Source organism: Acinonyx jubatus, chromosome A1 (assembly GCF_027475565.1).
Source record: "Acinonyx jubatus isolate Ajub_Pintada_27869175 chromosome A1, VMU_Ajub_asm_v1.0, whole genome shotgun sequence".
Classification (NCBI taxonomy): Eukaryota; Metazoa; Chordata; class Mammalia; order Carnivora; family Felidae; genus Acinonyx; species Acinonyx jubatus.
In genome coordinates, this window is record NC_069380.1 from 124,440,639 (window position 1) to 124,462,097 (window position 21,459).

The 21,459-nt window shown below is 39.1% G+C and overlaps 1 long non-coding RNA gene across 1 annotated transcript in view; it reads left to right on the top strand.

Annotated features, from left to right (window-relative positions):
- LOC113603459 (uncharacterized) overlaps window positions 1–19,434 on the top strand; it is a 40,313-nt gene extending 20,879 nt beyond the window's left edge. The window contains exons 2-3 of the long non-coding RNA XR_003425055.2: window positions 15,217–15,254; window positions 18,709–19,434. This is a non-coding gene — a long non-coding RNA (uncharacterized LOC113603459). The remainder of the gene's footprint in view (window positions 1–15,216; window positions 15,255–18,708) is intronic.
- Window positions 19,435–21,459: the final 2,025 nt, after the last annotated feature.

Below are 21,459 nucleotides of genomic sequence, written 5' to 3' on the forward strand. Positions count from 1 at the left end.
ATTCTCTTGCTCACTCTCTCTCTCTCTCTCTCTCAAATAAATAAGCATTAAACAAAAGATAGGTGATGTTTTATATATTGGATTTGGTTTCTTATATTGGCACAAATGATGTCTGTTGACCATTAGCAAACTATGCCTGTGAATGAGCCATGCCCTACAAAGGCTCCAAAACTTCTTGGAATAGAAGAGATAGAAACCACCCTGTCTTCTAAGTCTAAGAAAACTCAGATGGATCTGCAGGCTCAAGGGTATGAAGGTGATCTGTGTCTTTTGTGAGCCTTTAGCTGCCTTGTATAGCTGTTCAAAAATAGAGTTGTTAAAAACTTATATTTGGCAATTCTACTCTTATAGATGCTACTGTATCTACTTCAACATAGTATATTGTCATGTTGCCTATAATTTACTTTGAAGTACTTCAGCATTAACATTGGGATGTCTGTAGTGGTTAGTTTCTGTTTCCTGCAGTTGCTGGTGGTCCTAGTTGGAAATACATATGCCATATTCCATGGTGTATTAGTTTCCTCATGTTGTCATAATGAGTTAATTATTTCATGCTCAGGAATCTTATACCATTGGAAATTTTCAGTAACAAAATGGATTTGACAAAACTTGAACTCTTCACCTGGGACTTTCCCGTGTCCCTTGCCATTGCCAAGAATGGCACATTAGCTCTAAGACTGACTCAGTGTCTCTGGAATTCCCTCCTTCATGCATTCCATGGGAGGCTCCAGTTGGTGGTATTTATGGTGCCAGGCATCTGTTGATTTCACTTGGATTTAATCTGAACCTTTGTTGTTTGACTGGGTTTTGTATTTCTGAGGGGATTATTAATCATAAATCACCAGCTCTGCTGAGCTGTATGTGTGGTTGTTGGGAGAGAGAGTTTAATTTATTGTTGCTACTGGAAATGTAATAAAAAAAAATCTTCCAAAGTACATGTCATCTGGATTTTCAGAAGCAATTATTTTGGAGAAGAAATGATCTGGGCGGTCCCCCCATGCTATTCTTGCTTCATGCATCTCAACAAACAAGCAAACATGCAAGCCGAGTGATGGACCTGTGAAATTTCTCCTTGGTTGAAGTCCAGACTTTGACTTTCATTGATCTGTCCTTCAGTGAAGAAGTTGTGGCCATGGCAGAAAGGAGTCACAAAAGAAATGGAACAGTAGAGTAGAAGAGGAATAAACAACACGCCCATGTGGATCTGTTTCTTTCTTCCTACCTAATCTCTTTCTGCTCATTAATCCTGATGAAAACATGCTGGAGGGGTGAAATGCAAAGATGGAAAACTCCAGGAAGGAGACTCTTCCTGGAGAGAAGAGTGGATATACAACCAAAACGTGACATAGGCTAGTAAAGGTGATAGTTGCTTATTTGTGCCATGTAAGTCCTGAGTATGTGTGAATATGCTAATATGTGCCAGGCTCCCCAAGAGTAAATATACCCGGACTCAGGGATCATGTCATCTGGTCACTACTAGTGAGAAATCAATCACCACCATGCTTGTGTGGTTGGGGAGGAGGTGCAGGGAAATGTGAGCCCATAGAACAGTGGTGACAGCAAAGGTCATTTTAAGAGTTGAGGCTGTCAGATTAATTTACTAGTCATGTTTTAGGTAGCTTGCAATATTTTAAGGAAGTTTTTAAGTTAAACATAATTCTCCTATTTGTCAGGTCATGCCTTTGGAACAGGTACCTGATTTCCTATTGATAGTCTGTCCCTCCCATAAAAAGTGCCAAGAAGATTGATCATACATTGTTCAAAACTTTGTTCCTAGGTGACAGTTCCTTCCTTACATTATAAACTCTGAGGTAATAAATGTGTCCCTTCCTTTTTTCCCTTCTGAAGATTTTGTTGGTGATTCAGTATGTGCATCTTGATGGTGCATTTGCTCAGTTATTAGGTAAACATTTAAGGAGAATCTACAGGGTAGTAAATATGAACATAAATAAATAAAATGAACAGGGATTAAGAGAGCCGGCAGCGGTATTTATTGACTGCCTTCTGTAGCCCAGCATTCATTTTTTAAAAATATTTTTATGATTGAAAATGTACATAGATAAAAAAGTCAAATCATTTTTCAAGGCTTAGAATGCAGAATATTAGCCCCTGTCTCACCCAGCCAACTTCACTTCTCATCCCCTAGGGGAAATAACTTTTAATCCTTTTAGCTGTTTCTTCTGGTATTTGCCTTCATTGTTTTACATAATGTACTCTACTGTCCCTTTTTAACTTGTTGATTTTAGATCCTCCCTCAGAACAATGGGAGACCATGATTTAGCTTCCTTAAACAACTCCTCTCACCCCAAACACACACTTCTTTCTCTATTTTTATAATTGAATTTAAATTATAATTTTTGGCATATTAATATTCAGCTACATATTGCTTTGTTTACATCAACATTATTCACAGTTAAGCCATGTAGACAACCTGGCCTGTGGGGAAGGGAAGGGATCCCAGGACTTCGTTATTCCTTACAAAGACTTTCAATGGTGTTCTTGCTTTCATCCCACCAGCACCCACTTCCATAGTGCCTCCTGCCTCCAACTCCTGAGCCTTCTGAGATTCTGAAATGCAAATGAGCCTTCTTCATGACTTCATTCACTGGAGGGTTTCCATGTTGCTGGTCTGCCAAATCATTTACTGCTTCAGTCCACTGCTTTCCATATGTACGTGTCTTTCTGTCTTATCTCTCTTCCCTTGCTTTCTTTGCCCTTATGGGTTTAAGAAGATTTTATTTATTTACTAAAATTGTAATGTGTTTCTGGAGTAAAGCATATCTGTTTCAATGTGCTGTATGAAAACAAAGTCCCAAATAATCTTTTAAAATTTTAGTTACTCATACTACATACCTTTATTAACCTCATTTTATAGATGAATAAATCAAAGATGAGAGAAGTTAAGCAACTTGTTCAAGGTTGTATAAATAGTAAGTGGCAATTCCACTTACCAATAAATTCTTGCTCTTTCTAGCACACTGCCTTTTACTGCAAGACACAGTTCCTGTTTTAAGGAGTTTACAGTTTTTGCAGGGAGATAAGACAAATGTGCAGACATAAGAATACAATGCATTCAATGTCAAGAACAAGAAAAATGGCTCAGTGTGCAATGGGAATTTAGAGGAGAAAGATCTGTTTTCCTGCCCACTTCTTTGTGTCTAAAACTCCATTTGGAATTGAAGTATATGCCTTTCAGTACTGTAGACACATTTCTTAAAGAAATCTTAATTTAATGGGGTTTAACCTCTATTCTTTGGCCACGTGGGATTCCATGAAGTCGTGGAGTGAACAGTTAATTTGTATGTTCACATAAATATCCTCAAGTGATATTTTAGGAAAAAAAAATAAGGCAGACTTTTGATTGACTAGATATCTAAGAATATACTTGACTTTAAGGCATTCGAGAGGTCTTTTTTGACCATATTTATTCTTGCCAGTGATGGTACACAGCCCTTGAACTTGTTAAATCTGAAGAGTGTGTTTGTTTTGGGGGCTCCCTTAAATATCAAAGATGGTTTATAAATTTATCCACATCTGTCTAGACCGAAAGTCTTTTTTTGTTTTTTTCTTGGCCAGTTAGGATGATTATCACTTAGGCTGCATGTAGTTGGTGGGTGAAAGGCACTAACTATACAGTCTCCTAGGAGGCTGAATAGTGAGTTGGTGTACTGAGCCTGGAGCCAATAGGGCTTGTTCTATTCCAGGCTCTGCCAGGAGCTGCTGTGTGACCTTGAGACATTTTACTAACGCTGTCTCCCTGTTTCATATTTCTAATCTGTAAAATAGGGAAAATCACAGAATCTAGTTCACTGTGTTGTTAGGAGGATTATTTGAGTTAATAGATAAAACAGATATGATGCACAAAAATAAAGTGTCTGGTGCACAGAAAAGACTCATCAACACTGCTCTCTCTAAGAAGCTCATGAAGAAGCAACCTCTGAGGGCCACATATGCTTCAGGTGCTATGTTGCTTCCTGGAGCAGAAGCTTCTTCAATCACATGCTCATCACTTTATTTTGCAACCATTTATGCGGTGTCTACTATGTGCCAGACCTACTGCTCGGTGCTCAGGATATCATGGAGACCCAAATCAGACACACCCGTTCCTGCACAGAATCCTCAGCAACATGGGAGAGACAGTCACTCATCAATTATTTACACAAATAAATAGAGGATTGCACTTGCGGTAAGGGCTAGCAAAGGCAGGCTTCATGACTCCTTGTTACATTTCGGTACACAGTCTCGCACCTGAGGGAGTAAAACTTTGTTTCTTGAAGAATCCAGGAAGTGCTCTGATGCCAAGGAAGGGAAGGGCTGCTCTGTGCAGAAACTGAGAACATCCTGAGAAACTAATTAAAATCTTCCTTTTTGATTGCACCCTGGAGGATGGGAATCGCTTCCTTTCTTGCCTCGCCTTGACACAACTTGCTCAGGAGGAATGCAAAGGAGGGGTGGGATCTTCCCCAGCATGAGAGTGAAAGGAAGCGACATACCAAAGAGATGACGCTGGAAGAAATGCTGCAGCTGCTAATTCCACCTCCACCCTCAGGGACAGCTGCTTAGCAATATTTCAAAGGCGAAGGCAACTTACAGGAAAGGAGGGAAAAACTGCATTTAACAACTTCCTTGTCTGGAGGTCTGGATAAGACTTGAGCACATTTGAAAGCTGTATTTATGGCAGAAATATATGTAGCCTTACAGACATCTGTGCCTGGGATTCCCGCAGCCCAAGTGTGCATTTATACATGGAGCACTCAGATTTTCAGGGCACCTGGCAAGACAATTGAATATTGACCATTTGAATACATTGCTTGTTCATCTCATGTGCACTAGCTGTGCCAATGTTACCTGAAAGCTGTAGCTAGGAATTACGTCCAGAATTCCCTCTGCCTTTCTTCATTACCAATGCCTTGAAAGAGCAGTGTCTCTTGCTGAATTTTTAATTGTTAATCTCAGAAAAACATATGCCTTTCAGTATCACATAGCACGTGAAGAGAAATTGAGCTTCAGTGCTAGTAGGTACAGAACGTCCTACACCAATGTCTTAGAAGCAAAGTTTATTTTGCTTCAGTTTGACCTATGCATGTATGTGTATCTTCTGTCTCACTGCATCTCATTCACTTTCTCTTCCTTCAAGCTTTTACATTTCATTTCAAACAGTTGGTGGATGGCTCTTCATTCAGCATGTAAAACAAGTGATTATTGTTTTACAATACTTTGATAATACAATACTTTTTTTGAATACAATACTTTTACACCTACTTTGAGTTAGACAGGAATGTCCTTGAACTCATGAATATTCCAGTGTAGAAGTAAAGACGAATATGAAACATGTAATTAAATGTATAGTGTGTGTCAAGAAAAGAGATATGAAGGGCACTTTGGAATCATATAGCAATAATAACAGTACCAGCAACTAAGATTAACTCATTGCTTACTATTCTAAATGATTTATATGTACTATTAATTTTAATTCCCATATGCTACCCATGATGTAGGGTACTATCACTATTTCCATTTTATAGATTACGAAGCTAACCCCAAACTTATTAAACGCTGAAGAACTTTTTCAAGTCTGCACAAGAGAAAAGAGCTGACTGAGTGGTGCCTGGGTGGTTCAGTGGGTTGAATGTCTGACTCTTTATTTTAGCTCACCAGGGTCGTGAGATCAAGCCCTGCATTAGGCTCTGCCCTGAGTGTGGAACCTGCTTAATATTCTCTGTCTCTGTCTCTGTGTCTGTCTCTCTCTCTCTGCCCCTCTCCCCTGCTCATGATCTCTCTCTCTCTCTCTCTCAAAAAAAGAAAAGAGCCAACTGGGATTTGAACCCATGTGCTTTGAGTCCTGTGCTTCATGCCTAAATACACTCTCCTAAGTAAGAGAATTGACCCTGGTCTTCCTTGGATATATTTATTAAAGTTTGAAACGTGTGTGTGTGTATGTATGTGTGTGTGTGTATATATATATATATATATATATATATATATATATATATATAAATTTTTTTTGTGTACTCCTTTAATAAAAGAAACGAGAACAAATATTTTTCTCTTTAAGAAAGAAACTAGATTGAAAATAAAAATAAAATGCCTCTCTGGGGCACCTAGGTGGCCCCGTTGGTTAAGCCTCTGACTTCAGCTAAGGTAATGATCTCATGGTTCGTGAGTTAGAGACCCACATTGGGCTCTCTGCTGTCAGCATAGACCCCGCTTCAGATCCTCTGTCCCCATTTCTCTCTGCCCCTCCCCCCATTCACATGCACACACATTCTCTCTCTCAAAAATAAGTATTAAATAAATGCCTATAAATGTAATGCATTGGTATCATGGTGGGAGATACTAGGAAAAAAAAACTAGTGAAATTCAAATAAAATGTGGACTTTAGTTTGCTATAATGTATCAATGTTGGTTTCATTGACTAATGTACCATAGTAATGTAAGCTGGTAATAGGGAAAAATGGGTGAGGGTTATGCAGGGACTGTCTGTGCTCTCTTTGAAACTTTTCTTAAAATCTTAAAGTGTTCTAAAATGAGTTTACATAATGAAAAAATAAAATAAAACGCCAATCCCTCCCTCCCCCAACCTGAGCTTTTATTAGTTGCAAACTTGCGAGTTCTCTACGATAGTGGTGCCTCCTCTCTGATGTCCTCCCTCTACTATGTAGACAGCGTGGCATCTTCAGCATCAGCCAGAGCATTTGTGCATCTGTTTCCAGGTCTCTTTCTTGGCCAGGCTGGGCATGCTCTGCATTCATGCCATGCCATCCTCTGTAACCTGCATATCCACATCTCAGCATCCTCTCCTTGCCCTTTTCCTTATTGGTCACTGGATCCTTAGTTCCTATCCTGACTACATCCAAAAAAATCATGTCTTCACAACTTTGTGGGGTCTTCATGTGGCTGGTTCTAAATCAAGTACTGATATCTGGGGCATCAGATGTGGCCTTCCCTTGCATGTTTCTCCTTCCATGCTTGTGGAAGCTGTCAGACAAAAGCCTGGGAGACCCAAACAGAGACTTGCCTGGTCCACACATTCAGTATCCCATTGTTTTTTTTATCTTTTCTTATTGTTATAAGGAGTTTGAACACTCTCAATCTGCCATGCTGCAAATAGCTTCCCAGAAACAGGATATAGACAGCTGGCTGAGGAACCAAGACAATAAACACCAGTTCAGTTCAGAATGTGCAAAAAAGTGAGAACAACTTTGAGTTAGGCAATAAGCGTTATCTTCATACAGTTCCAATGGTTCTGCCTCTTAAATATTTCTCAGATGTATCCTCTCCTGTATCAGTCAGAGTCCAACCAGGAAAAGAGAAACATCCTCAAATATTTAAAAGAATTTTATACAAGGAATCAGTTACACAGGTGATGAAAGAGATCAGAAGCCGAAGGAGACAATGCAGCAACTCAGATGTTAGCAATAGCAGGAAGCCACAATCAACCTTGCACGGGAGGGACAAAAGAAGGAAATAGGGTTCCCAGAACCTCTGGTGGGCGGACCCTTGGGCAGAAGCCAGAATGGTGGTATGTGTGCACGTGCCATAGAGGAGAGGCAACCAAGAAAGAGGATGAAACACACTGGATTCTTCTATCCTCCTGTTTCCCAGTCTCCTATTGGTAACTTCCACTGGCCCAAACTAATTAGGAACAGGCCACCATAGAAATCCAGTAAACGGAGGACACCAAACTTCCTTCCACACAGCACAGAGACACTACCTCGCTGAGATCAAGGACTCTGCTGTCTCTTTCTGGCACCATTACAGAATCTTCTTAATCCTTCCCTTGACTCTGTAATCTCAGTCTCCCTCCAATTCATCCTGTATATTTGAGCCAGCAATGTTGCTGAGATACCAATATATATGTCAAGCCCCTATTTAAGCTCTTAGATGACTTGATGCTGACTACCTGCCTGGGTCAAGCTTTTCAGCATGGAGTATAAGGCCTTGTCTGGCTTTTGCCCCCCTGTCCAAACTCATTTCCCACAACTCAGTACATGGCATGGTTTCAGTGCACTGAAGATTGCCAGGGACACAGAGTGGTGTTGGCTACTCCAGTGATGATGTTCTTGTAGACTTTCGAAGAGACTGCCTGGGCTGAGCCTTGAGGTTGTCATGGAAGGAATGGCAGGAACAGCAGTCTAGGTAACATTGTCAAGCTATTTTCTGGAGCACATGAGGGGGCCTGGAGCACAGGACAGGACTCCTGGCGAGAGCATGTGAGGGCATGTAACACTTTAGAGCCTTTGGAGGCTCCAGAAAAACAAATGGGAGGAGAACCAAAGGGCCTTGAGGGATGTCAGCTAATGGGGGCATGAGTCAGTGAGATTTGAGTGATTCTTAATGAAACCCATCTGTTGGGTTAAATTGGAGGAAATGGAGGTTATATTTGAGAATAGAATTGAATGTCCAAATATGTTGTTCAGGTTATTGCTTCTAAAGTTAATCCATCATCAAAAGATTTCTAGCAGAATGAATGAATATGAAGGGCTCGTTTCTGATAGGCATTATAGGCTATTTATCTATAATCCGGGGTGAGGCTTGATAAAAAAAAGGAGGACATTAACACACATGAGCCTTTTAGGGAGTAATTGAGTTCTAGATGATAAGCAGAAAACAGAAGGTGGAAAATATGGGTTTGGAACATCAGAGAAAGTTTCAGTGAAGTTTCTCTAACCTCTAGATACTTAAAAAAATCTCTATTATACCATACATACCTATTAACCATTCTTTGCATTTCCTTCTAGTCTTGCTGTGATGTGAACTTTTCTTATGCAGTTAAAAGGTGATGCTACCCTTCAATATCAAGGGAAACCAAACATTTACTAAGCTAACATAATGTGCCAAAGTGTTGAACTGGGCAGATTACATAATGTATTTTATTTTGTCATAATTTTCCCGTAACAGATGAGGGAAAGGAGGCTCAGAGAGAGTATGTCACTTGCCTGAGGCTGCATATCAAGTGCAGGCATTGGTATTTAAATGTAGGTCTCCTTTTACTATGCCACAATTTTCACCTGTCACTAAGCAACCCTCATGATGAGTGCAAATAAGAATAACTTAGTATTCAGCTTTCTCGCCAGGAACATTAAAATAACATTTGGATGTATTTCCACACAAAATCACTCTAAAATCCTATATACAGGTTTCTAAAACATGGAATTCATTTTGAAGGTTTATTTTCCTATTGAATGATAAGGATCTTGCACCCTACATCTCTCAAAATTCAGGCCAAATCATGGTGCCCTTGATCTACCCAGTCTTTGGACTCATGTATTTATTATCATATCTTTCTGAGTCTTTGACTTGCATGTTGGGAGAGGTCCTCAGAAAGCAGATACTGAGATGGAGGTAAGTGTTTGGGGCATTTGTCAGGAAGTGCTCTTGGGAACCAGCCCTGCGGAAGATAGCGCCAGGAAGCAGAATTTAGCAGAGAAAAAAGTTAAACTGTGATGTAATATGATGAAGGGTCTAGAGAGCTTACTGGCGGCTCTAGTCCTCTTTTGTTCTGATTTGGGAAAGGAGGTTCTACATGTTGATCAGTTCCTGAATGTAGAAGACCAGTTACCAGAAGGAGGTGTAGTCTCATGTGAATTATTATTATTCAGGTGAGGGAATCCCTGAGCAAGACCCTCAGCCAAGGGCTGTTTTGTGGCACCACTTCCAGTAGCTGGGGAAATAAGTCCTTCATTCTCCAGAGGGCATCTGGGTGATACCTCACAACATTCACCACTGTGAGAAATGTAATTCCTCATAAATCTGTGTATATACAATAAACGTATATATGTATTGAATATATAAGATGTGGCAAAAGATATGAAAATATGCAATATAGAAATAAATGTTTACTTCATATAATTACAAAAATATATATATATTTTATAGACAACTTGTTAAGGCATTAACTACCTGGATCAGGATGAAAGCTGGACTTTAAAGAATTAATATGTTTGGGGCGCCTGGGTGGCTCAGTCGGTTAAGCGGCCGACTTCGGCTCAGGTCATGATCTCACGGTCCACGAGTTTAAGCCCCGCATCGGGCTCTGTGCTGACAGCTCAGAGCCTGGAGCCTATTTCAGATTCTGTGTCTCCCTCTCTCTGACCCTCTCCCGTTCATGCTCTGTCTCTCTCTGTCTCAAAAATAAATAAACGTTAAAAAAAAAAGAATTAATATGTTTGACAGTGTGGTTCCTACAAACTGAAAATGCAGGGTACCCCTCTTTGGTTCAAGAGGGAACAGAAGTGTATGAGACTTCTTGAGACCCTCATGCTTCTTACCACCACATGATGTATTGTTGCTGCACCAATAATAAGAATGTAAGTCCATCAAGTGATGTGGACTATGTACAGAGAATGATGCTTGGCTTATTGGCTGTTTTTACACATTTGCTTATTCTGAAGACCAAGAAAACAAACAGATAATAAAATCATTATGTAGTTAAAAACTTAAAAAAACATGAATTCCTTAGAAACTGCATTGGCCCAGCCTCTGTTCACTTTGTCAACTTCTTCCTGTGTTAGCTATGCCCATTAAAGAACAGTTGTACTAGAGATCTGAGAAGGCAAATATCTAACCACAGTCAATAAATGTAGAGAATCCTCACACGTCCAAGACAAAAAGAAGGAGATGCCTAACATATTCATCTCTTTTAGGTTTAGAAGCTTAAGAGACTCTGCCGTGCTGTCTCCTTTCCTCTGCCCATCCCTTTCACTGACTCAGCAGTCTGAATCAAGAGTGCTCCACATTTCTGTGGTTCCTTGAAGCACAGTCCCTAATAGCTGGTGCCTGAAGGGTATTTGTAACTTGCTCACAGTGATTGAAAGGGCAAGTAGCTTCAATTTGTTCATATAGAGCTGTATCGTATGGAGTGCATACCTAGGATGAGCTGAACTGTGTGTTGAATTAGGAACTACGGCTGCCCAAGGCAATCTGGAAAATGCTGGCCCTCCTAAAATGACAGTCACCTTCATTGTTGGCATTTTTCTTCCATTAGCCCTTTCCTGTGTTTTTGGGCAATGAGTGAGGTCTGATTCAGCTATTACCTATATTAGGACGTCTTAGTCACACCCAAAAGATGTGAATGAGCCAAATATGTTCTTTTTTAAAATTTTTATTTGATCTATTTATTTATTCATTCCATCATTTACTCTTAACTTATAGTTAAATAACTATTTTGTTTTGTGGCCAGGTAGTACAGGTAATTGCTCTAAGGCTAAAGTACAGAACCGGTGTCATCATGCACACTGAATATTGAGAATTTAGATCTGGATTTTAGGATCATAGAATTCCAGTTAGTCTGATTATTATAGCAATTGAATAGGAGGCAACTGTCTTTTTCTATTTATTTTCTTCTTATTTTTTTTCTAAATAATGTCATAATTCAGAAGGCTGAGTGTTTCTTGTTTCTCTTCTGCAAAGTCATCACTAGGGAAGGTGCTTTAATTCATTTTCTTTTGATGTGCTTTAACCTTCGTAAAAACTTGCCTCATCTTGCTTTAATTCCTTTATTAGAATTGCAACTTCATTCCATTTTTCTTTTTTATATCATTGCTACATACCAGGAGAATTTTATATTAATCCCCCAAATTTTGTCATCTTGTTTTCTAGCAGCTCACTTCTGAGCATCAATAGATTCAGTTCTCTTATTGGTCGGTTTTGTGGCCTTGGGCCAGTCAAACTCCATGAACCTCAACTTCTCCATTTGCAAAATGGGATAATAATACTTACCTCCCACACATCATGGGTGTTGTGAGAATTAGAAAGATAATGTTTACAAAGTGTTTTGTAAAAGCATAGAGCCTTTCATCTAAGGAAGGAGTTCAGAGTGTTATTATTTTTGTTTTTACTGATGGTCTGGTTCCCACATGGCTTTGTTTTTATGGTGTACTTAACTGCAATAGAAATGAGAGATGGTAAAGATTATAGCAGGTCATCTAGTTCAAACATATTGTGGAATTCTTCCCCTGCAACATGCTGTTTGTACTTTACTCCTTCTATTTTTAAATGCCAAGCATCAAGCATTACATGGTTCATTTCTTCCTGCCGACAGCAGAACTCCTCTAAAGAACAATTTCAATGGCAACTTTCAATCTAAGTGTTTTCTTAATGACCCAATGGGAATAACTCTTTGAGTCTCTTCTAGGGGGATATTTTTGCCCAATGTGAGGGCTACAATTATTTTCAGGGCCTTTTTACTACTTTACTGGGGAGATGGAGTCACAATCCATTAGCTCTCCTTCTGATGATGTTCTTTACACTGTTCATCTCAAACTTTCAATTTAGAAATTTCCTAACCATTGGTCCATGGAGCAGACCAAATCTTGTTCAGAGATACCTCATTTCAAACACAGTTAAATTGCTTTAAATTCAATTCTAGAAGACTAATTTGAAAGAATGTACTAACTCCAGTCTTGTGCACTGCACATCTTTTGCTTTTGGCAGGTCCATAATCTGTCATTGAAGATAGAGACATTCTAGCATATGATAGTACATAAATACTTATTGAATGGATAAATGGATAATTCATAATATCACATATCTAATTCATTGTGGGATAAATTATAGTCCTTGTTCCATGGGATAATCATAGTCCTTTTATTTTTTTAGGGTTATATATTAATATATTTATATTTACATAAAATAGTTATGAATATATTATATGCAAGTATCACTACTTAAAGTATAAATACAACTAGTATCTTGACAAAGGGACCCTCTACAGTATACATACTTTGAAAAAATGTGGAGCATTTACTGTATATTAGGAGCTGAGAATATGTTGGAAGGCTTAACAAACGTATTTCTTTTCTTGCGGTGCTTACTGACTACTTCAGCCAATGAGAATTGGTTCTGAAGATACAATGATTCCTTCCCCCATAGCCCCCCAGCAATCGTTTTTTCATCCTTTCACTGTAGAGAGTGAATTCTAAGATTAAATCAATACCCCAAGTATTTCTTTCCTGTTTTTGTACTTTATGGTAGTTTAATTACTCTCAAATAAACTAATCCATTGGCTAAAACTAAACTTTATTCTATGTGCTAATGGTATTGTTTTGAATGTACTTGTGCCCAACAGAATCAGATTCATAGTGAGACTTTATAAGTGGCAAGATTTTGTTTTTCATCAATCCCTAAATTTTCTAAATCCAAAGATTGGAGCAGTAATTAGGCTTCCTTAATAAAGAATAGGATATGACTTTTAAGAGAGAGCTCCATTCCAATCTCAAGCAGTCAGAAAACTAAAATCTAAAAAAAAAGGGAAAAATAATAAAGCTCTCTCTTTTGAGGTACATGGGAAATTAAGAAACATAACTTTATCCAAAATTGCTCATTATTACCTGTTGAAATTGGATCAGAAAGCTTATGCCATTTGAAATCTTTTCATATGGCATATTTCCAGATAGTGAAATCATTGATGGTCAACTTTTTGGATGCTTTGCTCTTTAATCACTTATGCCTTCAACCTGGTAGTAGCTGCGTAGTGAGATAGGTGATGGTAATTAGCTTGCTGAGTCAGTGGGAAGGAGCCCTGTAATATTGAATAATTGTTTCTTTGATGTATGGTGTGGTTAACATGCTTAAGATTTTTAACTCAGGACCATCTGGATGTTAGATCTGAGAAGAGGAAGTAAAATCAGTTTCATATACTGTGTAGAACATGAAATAACAAATCTCAGTCTGTTCTTTGCCATTCTTTTTCTTTACCTTTTCAGTTTTTTAAAAAACTTTATACCAATTAATTTAAGCACTTAGCAATCAAACATATCAAATAAAATGAAATCATTATAAGTCTGTGAATCACCTTACTTGTTATGATCTTTGTTCCAGATAACTATGGAACAAAAATCTGGACAAAAATATAAAGGCACAGTGACACTGCCATTTTGGAAAGTAGACGTAGTTTATTGTCTTTAGACTTATATAACACTAATGTGTCAGCAATGGATTTAGCTTATTCCCTGATATTAGTCTCATCATGCTTTCATTTCTGTGAGAGATATTCCTGTTAGGCCCAGGAGTTGACTAAGGAGAATGTAGAACCTGGAGTTGAAAGTCATTAGTTTTGATCTTCTCTGTAATCACCTATTTATTATCATGAACTTTGGTGCAGTGGAAAATTATTATCTCTTTATAGATCTCAGCAGTTTAAAATGGGAAGAATTGGGGCCTCCAAGGATTTGTGTGTGTGTGTTTATTTATTCTTTGAGAAAGAGAAAACACACACACACACACACACACAAGCAGCGGAGGAGTGGAGAGAGGGAACCATAGAATCTGAAGCAAACTCCAGGCTATGAGCTGTCAGCACAGAGCCTGATGTGGGGCTCAAACTCACACACTGTTAGATCTTGACCTGAGCCAAAGTCAGATTTTCACCCAACTGAGCCATCCAGGTGCCCCTGGGCCTTCGGGGGTCTTAACCTCTGCATCTCTTTCTTGTCCTTAGCTGCTGTCTTCCAGGTTCTTCTGCTTCTGATGCCCAAGAGAACAGCAACAAGCTGGGATTTGGAGAGGTCTTGAGGACTCATGCTATTTGAGCCTCATTTGTGGTTGAGGTGCAGACTGATAAGAGGAAGAATGATTTGCAGTGAGATGCAGGAGGAAAGAATGGATTCATACCGTTAGATGAAAATTACAAAACAATAGAATGATAACATCCTGCAGAAAATGTCTTCATGCATGGGTTTGTGTCTCTCGTATAAGTGTAATTAGCTAGGATTCAAATTCAAGTTAAGGCACTTTTTTTTTCTATCTCTACCACTGCAAACATAAATTTTGGTTTTCATAAAAATCACCAGTAGCTTTGTATGCCTTTGCCCAAAGACAGCTGAATGGTATTTACTTGTCTCTTGCTAGGACTTAGCATTGTTTGCAATGGCTGGTTGCAGTTGACTTGTATGAAAAGATTTCCGTATTGCGTCCTTGTTGGAGTGAACTCGGCAGGTGAATAGATGAACAGCAGCTTTTATCTTCCATGGTCAGATCTCACTCTCCTGAGTTGACTAATATTTACCTAAGCCTCTCTCTACTTCTTCCTTCTCTCTGAGAGTTTGTTTTCTTGTTATCCCAACCTGGATGCTTGACCTACAACTCAGCTTCCTTGGAATTGTTCTTGGCTCACCTTGCGCATTTTTCGTTTCCATGATTATTTATTTCTTAATTTGAATGCTTCTCTTTGTTCTGTAACATGGCATTCACCACTGCTTTCCTGTTCTCCCCTAGGTTGCCCTTTGCTGTTGGTGTGCTTCCCACCTACACAGGTATGCAACACATTTCTTTATCTAATCTCTTGGCTTATCTGGCCTTTAATATTTTCTTAACACAGTATATAGTTCAGCCTTATTTGATTTATCACCAACATATAAACTCCCCCATAACCTCACATTTTCATTTGCTTCTGTGGAAGTGAATTCCTTCAGGAGAAACTGATTTTTATTCCCAATAAAGAAATAATATCTGAAGAGTTTTATAAAAGGACCTTAGAACATCTCACAAACATTATCACCTTCATCTTTTGTGTTGTCTCTATTAAAAAACATAGATGGAAGACAAGCATTCAATTTTGAGATAAAAAATTATAGTTACGGCCAATTGCTTACAACTAGTGAGTAGACAGTAATTCTGAGTACAAACAAAGGATAATATGTCTCCCTATTTTGCATTCTTCTATCTTTTGGAGGAACTATTTATATAACACAATTACATTGTTTTGATTCATTTCAACAACACATATACAATAATTAATATATGAAAGTCACTCTAAGTCGAATATATATAAGACATAGAAGAATGGTAGTTGTCTTTGAGGGAGTGGGGAGACACCTACAGAGAGGCAGTCTATACTAAGTACTATGACAAAAGAAAGAACAAGTGTCCTGAGCCACAGATACACTAGAAGGTTGACTGGGTTGGGTAGAGTACTTTGTGAAGGAGGCAGCTCTGGACTAGAATCATATGAAAAGAGGATAGGCAGAAATGTGCCTCTAGAGAAAAACACTCTGAGCCATATTCTCCCAATCCCTGGTCCACCATTTCAATGTCCCTTTTAAACACCAATATAGCTTCTAAAGATAATATCTTGCAAATTGAGAATACGTTGTTTTCTAGGAGCCACCTGAGTATGAATAGCTGTGCGGTATATATATAATAGAAAGTAATTATAATTTCACCTCTCAAAGAAATGAGTTTAAATATGATCATCACAAAATGATAAAAACTCTATTGACCTAGAAATTATAATGAAAATAATAAATGAAAGTGAGAGAATTTATGAAAATATTTGCTGGGTTTTAAGTTGTGTGTGTGCTTCACTGAGAAGCATATTGTAAAAATTGTTCACAGTGCCTTGTTTCCCAGTCTTGTGATTAGCCTCCTGAGGCAGTCACATGGGCTCACTTCCTCTAAATCAGTATTAAAGAAGAGTGTTTCAGGCAGACCACCTTGAGGTGATAATTGCTTTTCTCAGGAGATAGTCACATGTGTCAGGTCCTCTGGGAGGAAATGAATGAATTGCCTATTGTGCCTTAAAACTCAGACAAGAAAATTTAAAGGTGAATTTCCAAAGTATTAAGGCTCAGAGTAATTACTGGAGTGTGGCAGCTAGCCTGGGGGGCCCCACCCTTCCTAGACTCAGCAATCTCTTCCCCTGTACAAAATTACATAAACATTTGAAGATTTCCTTCTGCCCTCAGAATTCGATTTGTCTGCCAAAGTTATGGTCATTTGGGCTGGAAATTTGGCTATTTGCAATATCTTTTAAGGCACCGGTAGCTGCATTCTTTCCTGCACTTGCTTATTCATGATCTTGTGATTCTCTGAGTCTCTGGGGCCTCTTGGGTCAATTGCTCTGAGACCTATCAGTAGGGAAAAGAGGACATACTTATGTCATTTCTATCTAAATAGCAGGCTTCACTTTGGAGCTGACCCAAGGTAGCCTCTTCTGTATTCCAAGTAAAAGCCTTTTGCCAAATCTTGGTTGGGCAGAAACCCAGAGACTTGAGTTGTAGGGCATCCTTCTTCATGAGAATAATCAATAGATCTACAAAACATACAAGGTTGGTCACATGACCAATTTTTCTCTTTCCTACTACCCCCATGCCATTCCTTATCCCCTGTATCTTGACAGAACATCTACTGTAGAGGAACACAAAGTTTGGGCAGCTTCACTCCCTCCCTAGTTCCAAGGAGCCAAGAATAGAGTTCTTGGCTCCTTAATACCTTACTACCATAGTGCTTTCAGAAATAAAAAGCATTTTCTTTTCCCAGTACACAAATGGCTCAGAATTATTTCTTTTTCTAGATGTTCTCATCTGTTGCTGCTTGGGTTACACTGAGAAATTCTGAAATGGAATTTTGAGGATAGAATATTAATATAGAGTGTTCTTGGGGTAGCACCTCTGGAGGGCTGGAAAAAGCAACAGAATTGGAAAGAAGGACATGCTCAGCTGAGACACAAACACAACAAATCTTAGTCAATTCCACAGGGATGTCTGAAAGTAGAATGGCCCCTCATAGTTGCCCTGAGTTGGGCTAAGATGGCAGGCCTCAATATTACCACATCAATAAGTCATTGGATGTGGGCATCCTTAGCAAGGGCATCCCATGGTTGAGAGGGCTCTCTGTAGCTGAGACAACCCTGACGAGCTGACAGCTTAGATGTCTGCTGGCTGAATTCTAAGTAGCGGGAACAGGAAGAAAGGAACATCTGGATGGTGCACAGTGATCACAAAGGCCTGCCCCCCTGCTCCATTCAGATTCACATTTCAATATTACATTTAGGAAGCAGCTCTTTAAGATTCTGTTGACTTCTCTTCCTGGGTTAAAGTATGAACAACATGTTAGTGAGACAAACTATAGTCCAATGCTATAGCTGGCCTCAGTATCACAACTTACACTTAATGCCTCCTACTATTGATTCTCTGTTTTCCTCACTCTCACCTTGCATTTCTGTTGGCCTCAGTTGTTTACCTGATGGCGTAACCCATACCCTCATGCTTAAGTAGTCTCAGCCCCCATTCACCATGCCCTTCTCAAAACAAGATTTCTGCACTTGCCCATTTGCCATAATAACTGGGAAGGGGAGGACCAAGAGGTTCTCAAGTGGACCACCAAGTGGATAGCAATGCTACTACCTGATGATTGGTCAGTTACTCTGCCCAAACGATTACTCCTCCTCTTGCCAACTGGTTCCTAGGCACATGGAGACTGACTGCCAAGGCTATAGTAAACATTTATAATATAATGGGATTATACTCTATTCTTTGGATCAAGTATTCTCCCTTTAAGAACAAGCATCTTTAAATGCATAGAGCCCAGAGTCGTATAGAAAGGGCACACAAATGATTCAAGCATGGAACTGGGAAAGATGAGAGGACAACTTTTGTTTCCATGCCTTAGTTCCTAGATTCATATATTTATCATTTGGGAATATGACCCATATTCTTTGATTCAAAGAATATACTAACCTTGGAAGATGATACCCCATCCTAGTAAATCATTGGTCCTGAGTTGAAATTTCATCTGTGCCTTTGGAAGGATATTTCAATGCTCTATCTATGTGGTTATTTAGTACCTATTCTATGTTGGATGCTATTTGGTGGGATTGATAAAATTATACAAGGGTTTTTATAATTTGTGTCCACTTCCATATGTTCATTCACATGCCTGTACCCTGAATTTCCTTGTCCCTGATTTTCCTATTTTTTTTCTTTCCAGGCCCTGATCAGCCCACCAAGCCAATTGCCACTACTCATGAGTCTATATATGTATTCCCATCTTGTGTGGCTTCCCTTTCTCCACAAAGTAGATGGCTAGGTGCAGAGAAGTGACTTTGTACTATCTCTTGAGGTCCTTGCTAAGATTCTAAATCCTGCAGGTTTAGAAAGTATACTGTCTTTCTTCTCTTATGGACCCAGTATGTCCTTGGCTTGGTTATGCTGAAAGTTAACCTTAGCTATTGGTCAAGTGACCTGATTGGGAGATAGGGATATATCCTGAAAGAAGCAAACATTATCTTTCAGAGGGAGACCTCTGCATTTTCTTCTTGCAAAAGTAGAGTGTGTTAGCTGTTGATAGTGGGGGTGCACTTTTTCAGCCTTATAGGCTGTCTGGGATCTAAGGATTTAGGATTTTTGTTGATCTCTACTTTAGATAGTTATCTAAAGTATCTGTGTGAAGGTCCTATTCTCTCCTAGCCCGGGTCCTAATCTTGGCATGGAAGATCTGTTTTTAATTAGAAACTGAAATGAGGGCTCAAATACAGCCTCAGCCAACACCAGAGAGAGCGTGTAGGCTGAAATGACCCTTCATAAATGTCTTGAGCTTGGCCAAGATGATCAGATATTTGTACTCCTGCGTTGATCAAGCATTGGATATAGGTCTAGGGAAAGGGCATTACCTTGGATGAAAACTCTCCAGTGGAGGCAATTTTTTAAAAAAGTTTATTTATTTTTGAGAGAGAATATGAGAGGGGGAGGGGCGGGGGGGAGGGGCAGAGAGAGAGCAGGAGACAGATAAACTGAAGCAGGCTCCATGCTGTCAATGCAAAGCCTGATATAGGGCTCGAATCTATGAACCCTGAGATCATGACACAAGCTGAAGTTGGATGCTCAACTGACTGAACCACCAGGCATCCCCCAGACAATTCTTGAAGGGGCTGACAGCTAACAGGTACCTGACAGCTGTCCAAGCAGTGGGGGCAATAAGTCCTCTATTGAAAAGGGATCTAGACATGAGAGCTAATCCTTTTAGGGAAGTAGCAATTTGAGGAACTTATGGAAGAAACTTTCAGAAGGATTGTTCCATCTCTTTACATGGCTCTGCCTTTGTACATTCTGCCTTTTCTGTCCCAAATGATCTTTTACCTACTTTTAATTCTTTTCTTAGCTGAGACCTGTCCTATAAGCCTTGGCTTCTCAGGGTAGCTTTTTTTTTTTTTTTTTTCTCACCACCCTCAACCTCAAGGCTACTTGCCTAACAAACTTCCTGGCTGATTAAATGATCCTTTGAGTCACCTTGATGTTTTTAACATGCTTCTATGTTCACTCTATTAACTCTATTAGTCTGTTTGGCTGGTGTAACAGAATACCAGAGACTGCGGGGTTTGGGGAGGGGGCTTATAAACAACAGAAATTTATTTCTGGAGGCTGGGAAGTCCAAGATCAAGGCACCAGCTAATTTGTTGTCTGATGAGGACCAACTTCCTGGTCCATAGATGGCTGTCTTCTTCCTGTGTCCTCACATGGCTAAAGAGGAGAGGGAGCCTTATTGGGTCTCTTTTATAAGGGCACTAATCTCATTCATGAAGGCTCTACTCTCATGACCTAGTCACCTCCCAGAGGCTGCATCTTCAAGTACCATCATGTTGGGGATTAGGGTTTGTTTTTGTTTTTGTGTTTTGTTTTGTTTTGTTGAGAAGTTGAAAAAATTTTTTTAACATTTATTTTTGAGAAACAGAGAGAGAGAGTGAGTGGGGGAGGGGGAGAGAGAGAGAGGGACACAGAATCCGGAGCAGGCTCCAGGATCCAAGCTATGAGCACAAAGCCCAATGCTGAGCTCAAACCCATGAACTTAATGAGTTCATTGAGTCATGAGTTGAACTCAAACTCATGACCTGAGCAGAAGTGGGATGCTGAACCGACTGAGCCACCCAGGCGCCCTGAGGATTAGGTTTTAACATGTGAATTGTTCTGGGTATTGGGGAGACAAAACATTTAGTCCATAACATTAACACCTAATACACTGATGTGTAATTATGCAGTTACCTGCTTATATTTTAACTTGGACTATAAATTTCTTGAGGGTTATAAATTTTCTTTTATTTCTGTGTATTCAAGGACCAGAATGAGTATGGTACATTTCATATATCATATATATTAAATACATAAATGAACCCAAAATAATATCATTCATGTTGTACTATAAGGACATAGGGCTAGAGTCAAGAGATTCAATTTGAGTTCTTACTTGATTATAGATAGACAATAGATAAGTCATTCAATCTCACTATATCTCAGTTTTACCCTCTGTAAAATGTAGACAAGTACTTTCCCTACATTGTATCATTATTTTAAAGATAAAAGAAAATAAAATATGTGAAAGATTTTGGATAATAAAATGGCTATATGAATGCCAGGAGTGATTACTGTTGATCTCTCTATCACTTTCTTCACCAGTGACCAATGTTCATTTATGCTGCTGCCTGTGAATGTTTCTGTTCTAATCCTCCATGTTGATCACAGATACAGACTCTTTACTGTTGTTATAGTGTATATTCTCTGTTCTTTTCAATTCTGGACAATTAGCCTATATGTGTATTTGGAAACTGGTGAACAAATAAACCACTGAAAACTGTCACCTCTGGGAGAACACCCAAGAACAGCTAAAGGCTAGTCATAAAGGGTGGAAAGATGATTGAGATATAGTTTCTAACTGTAGGAAACTGGTAGTCTTCTAGACAGAGACAAA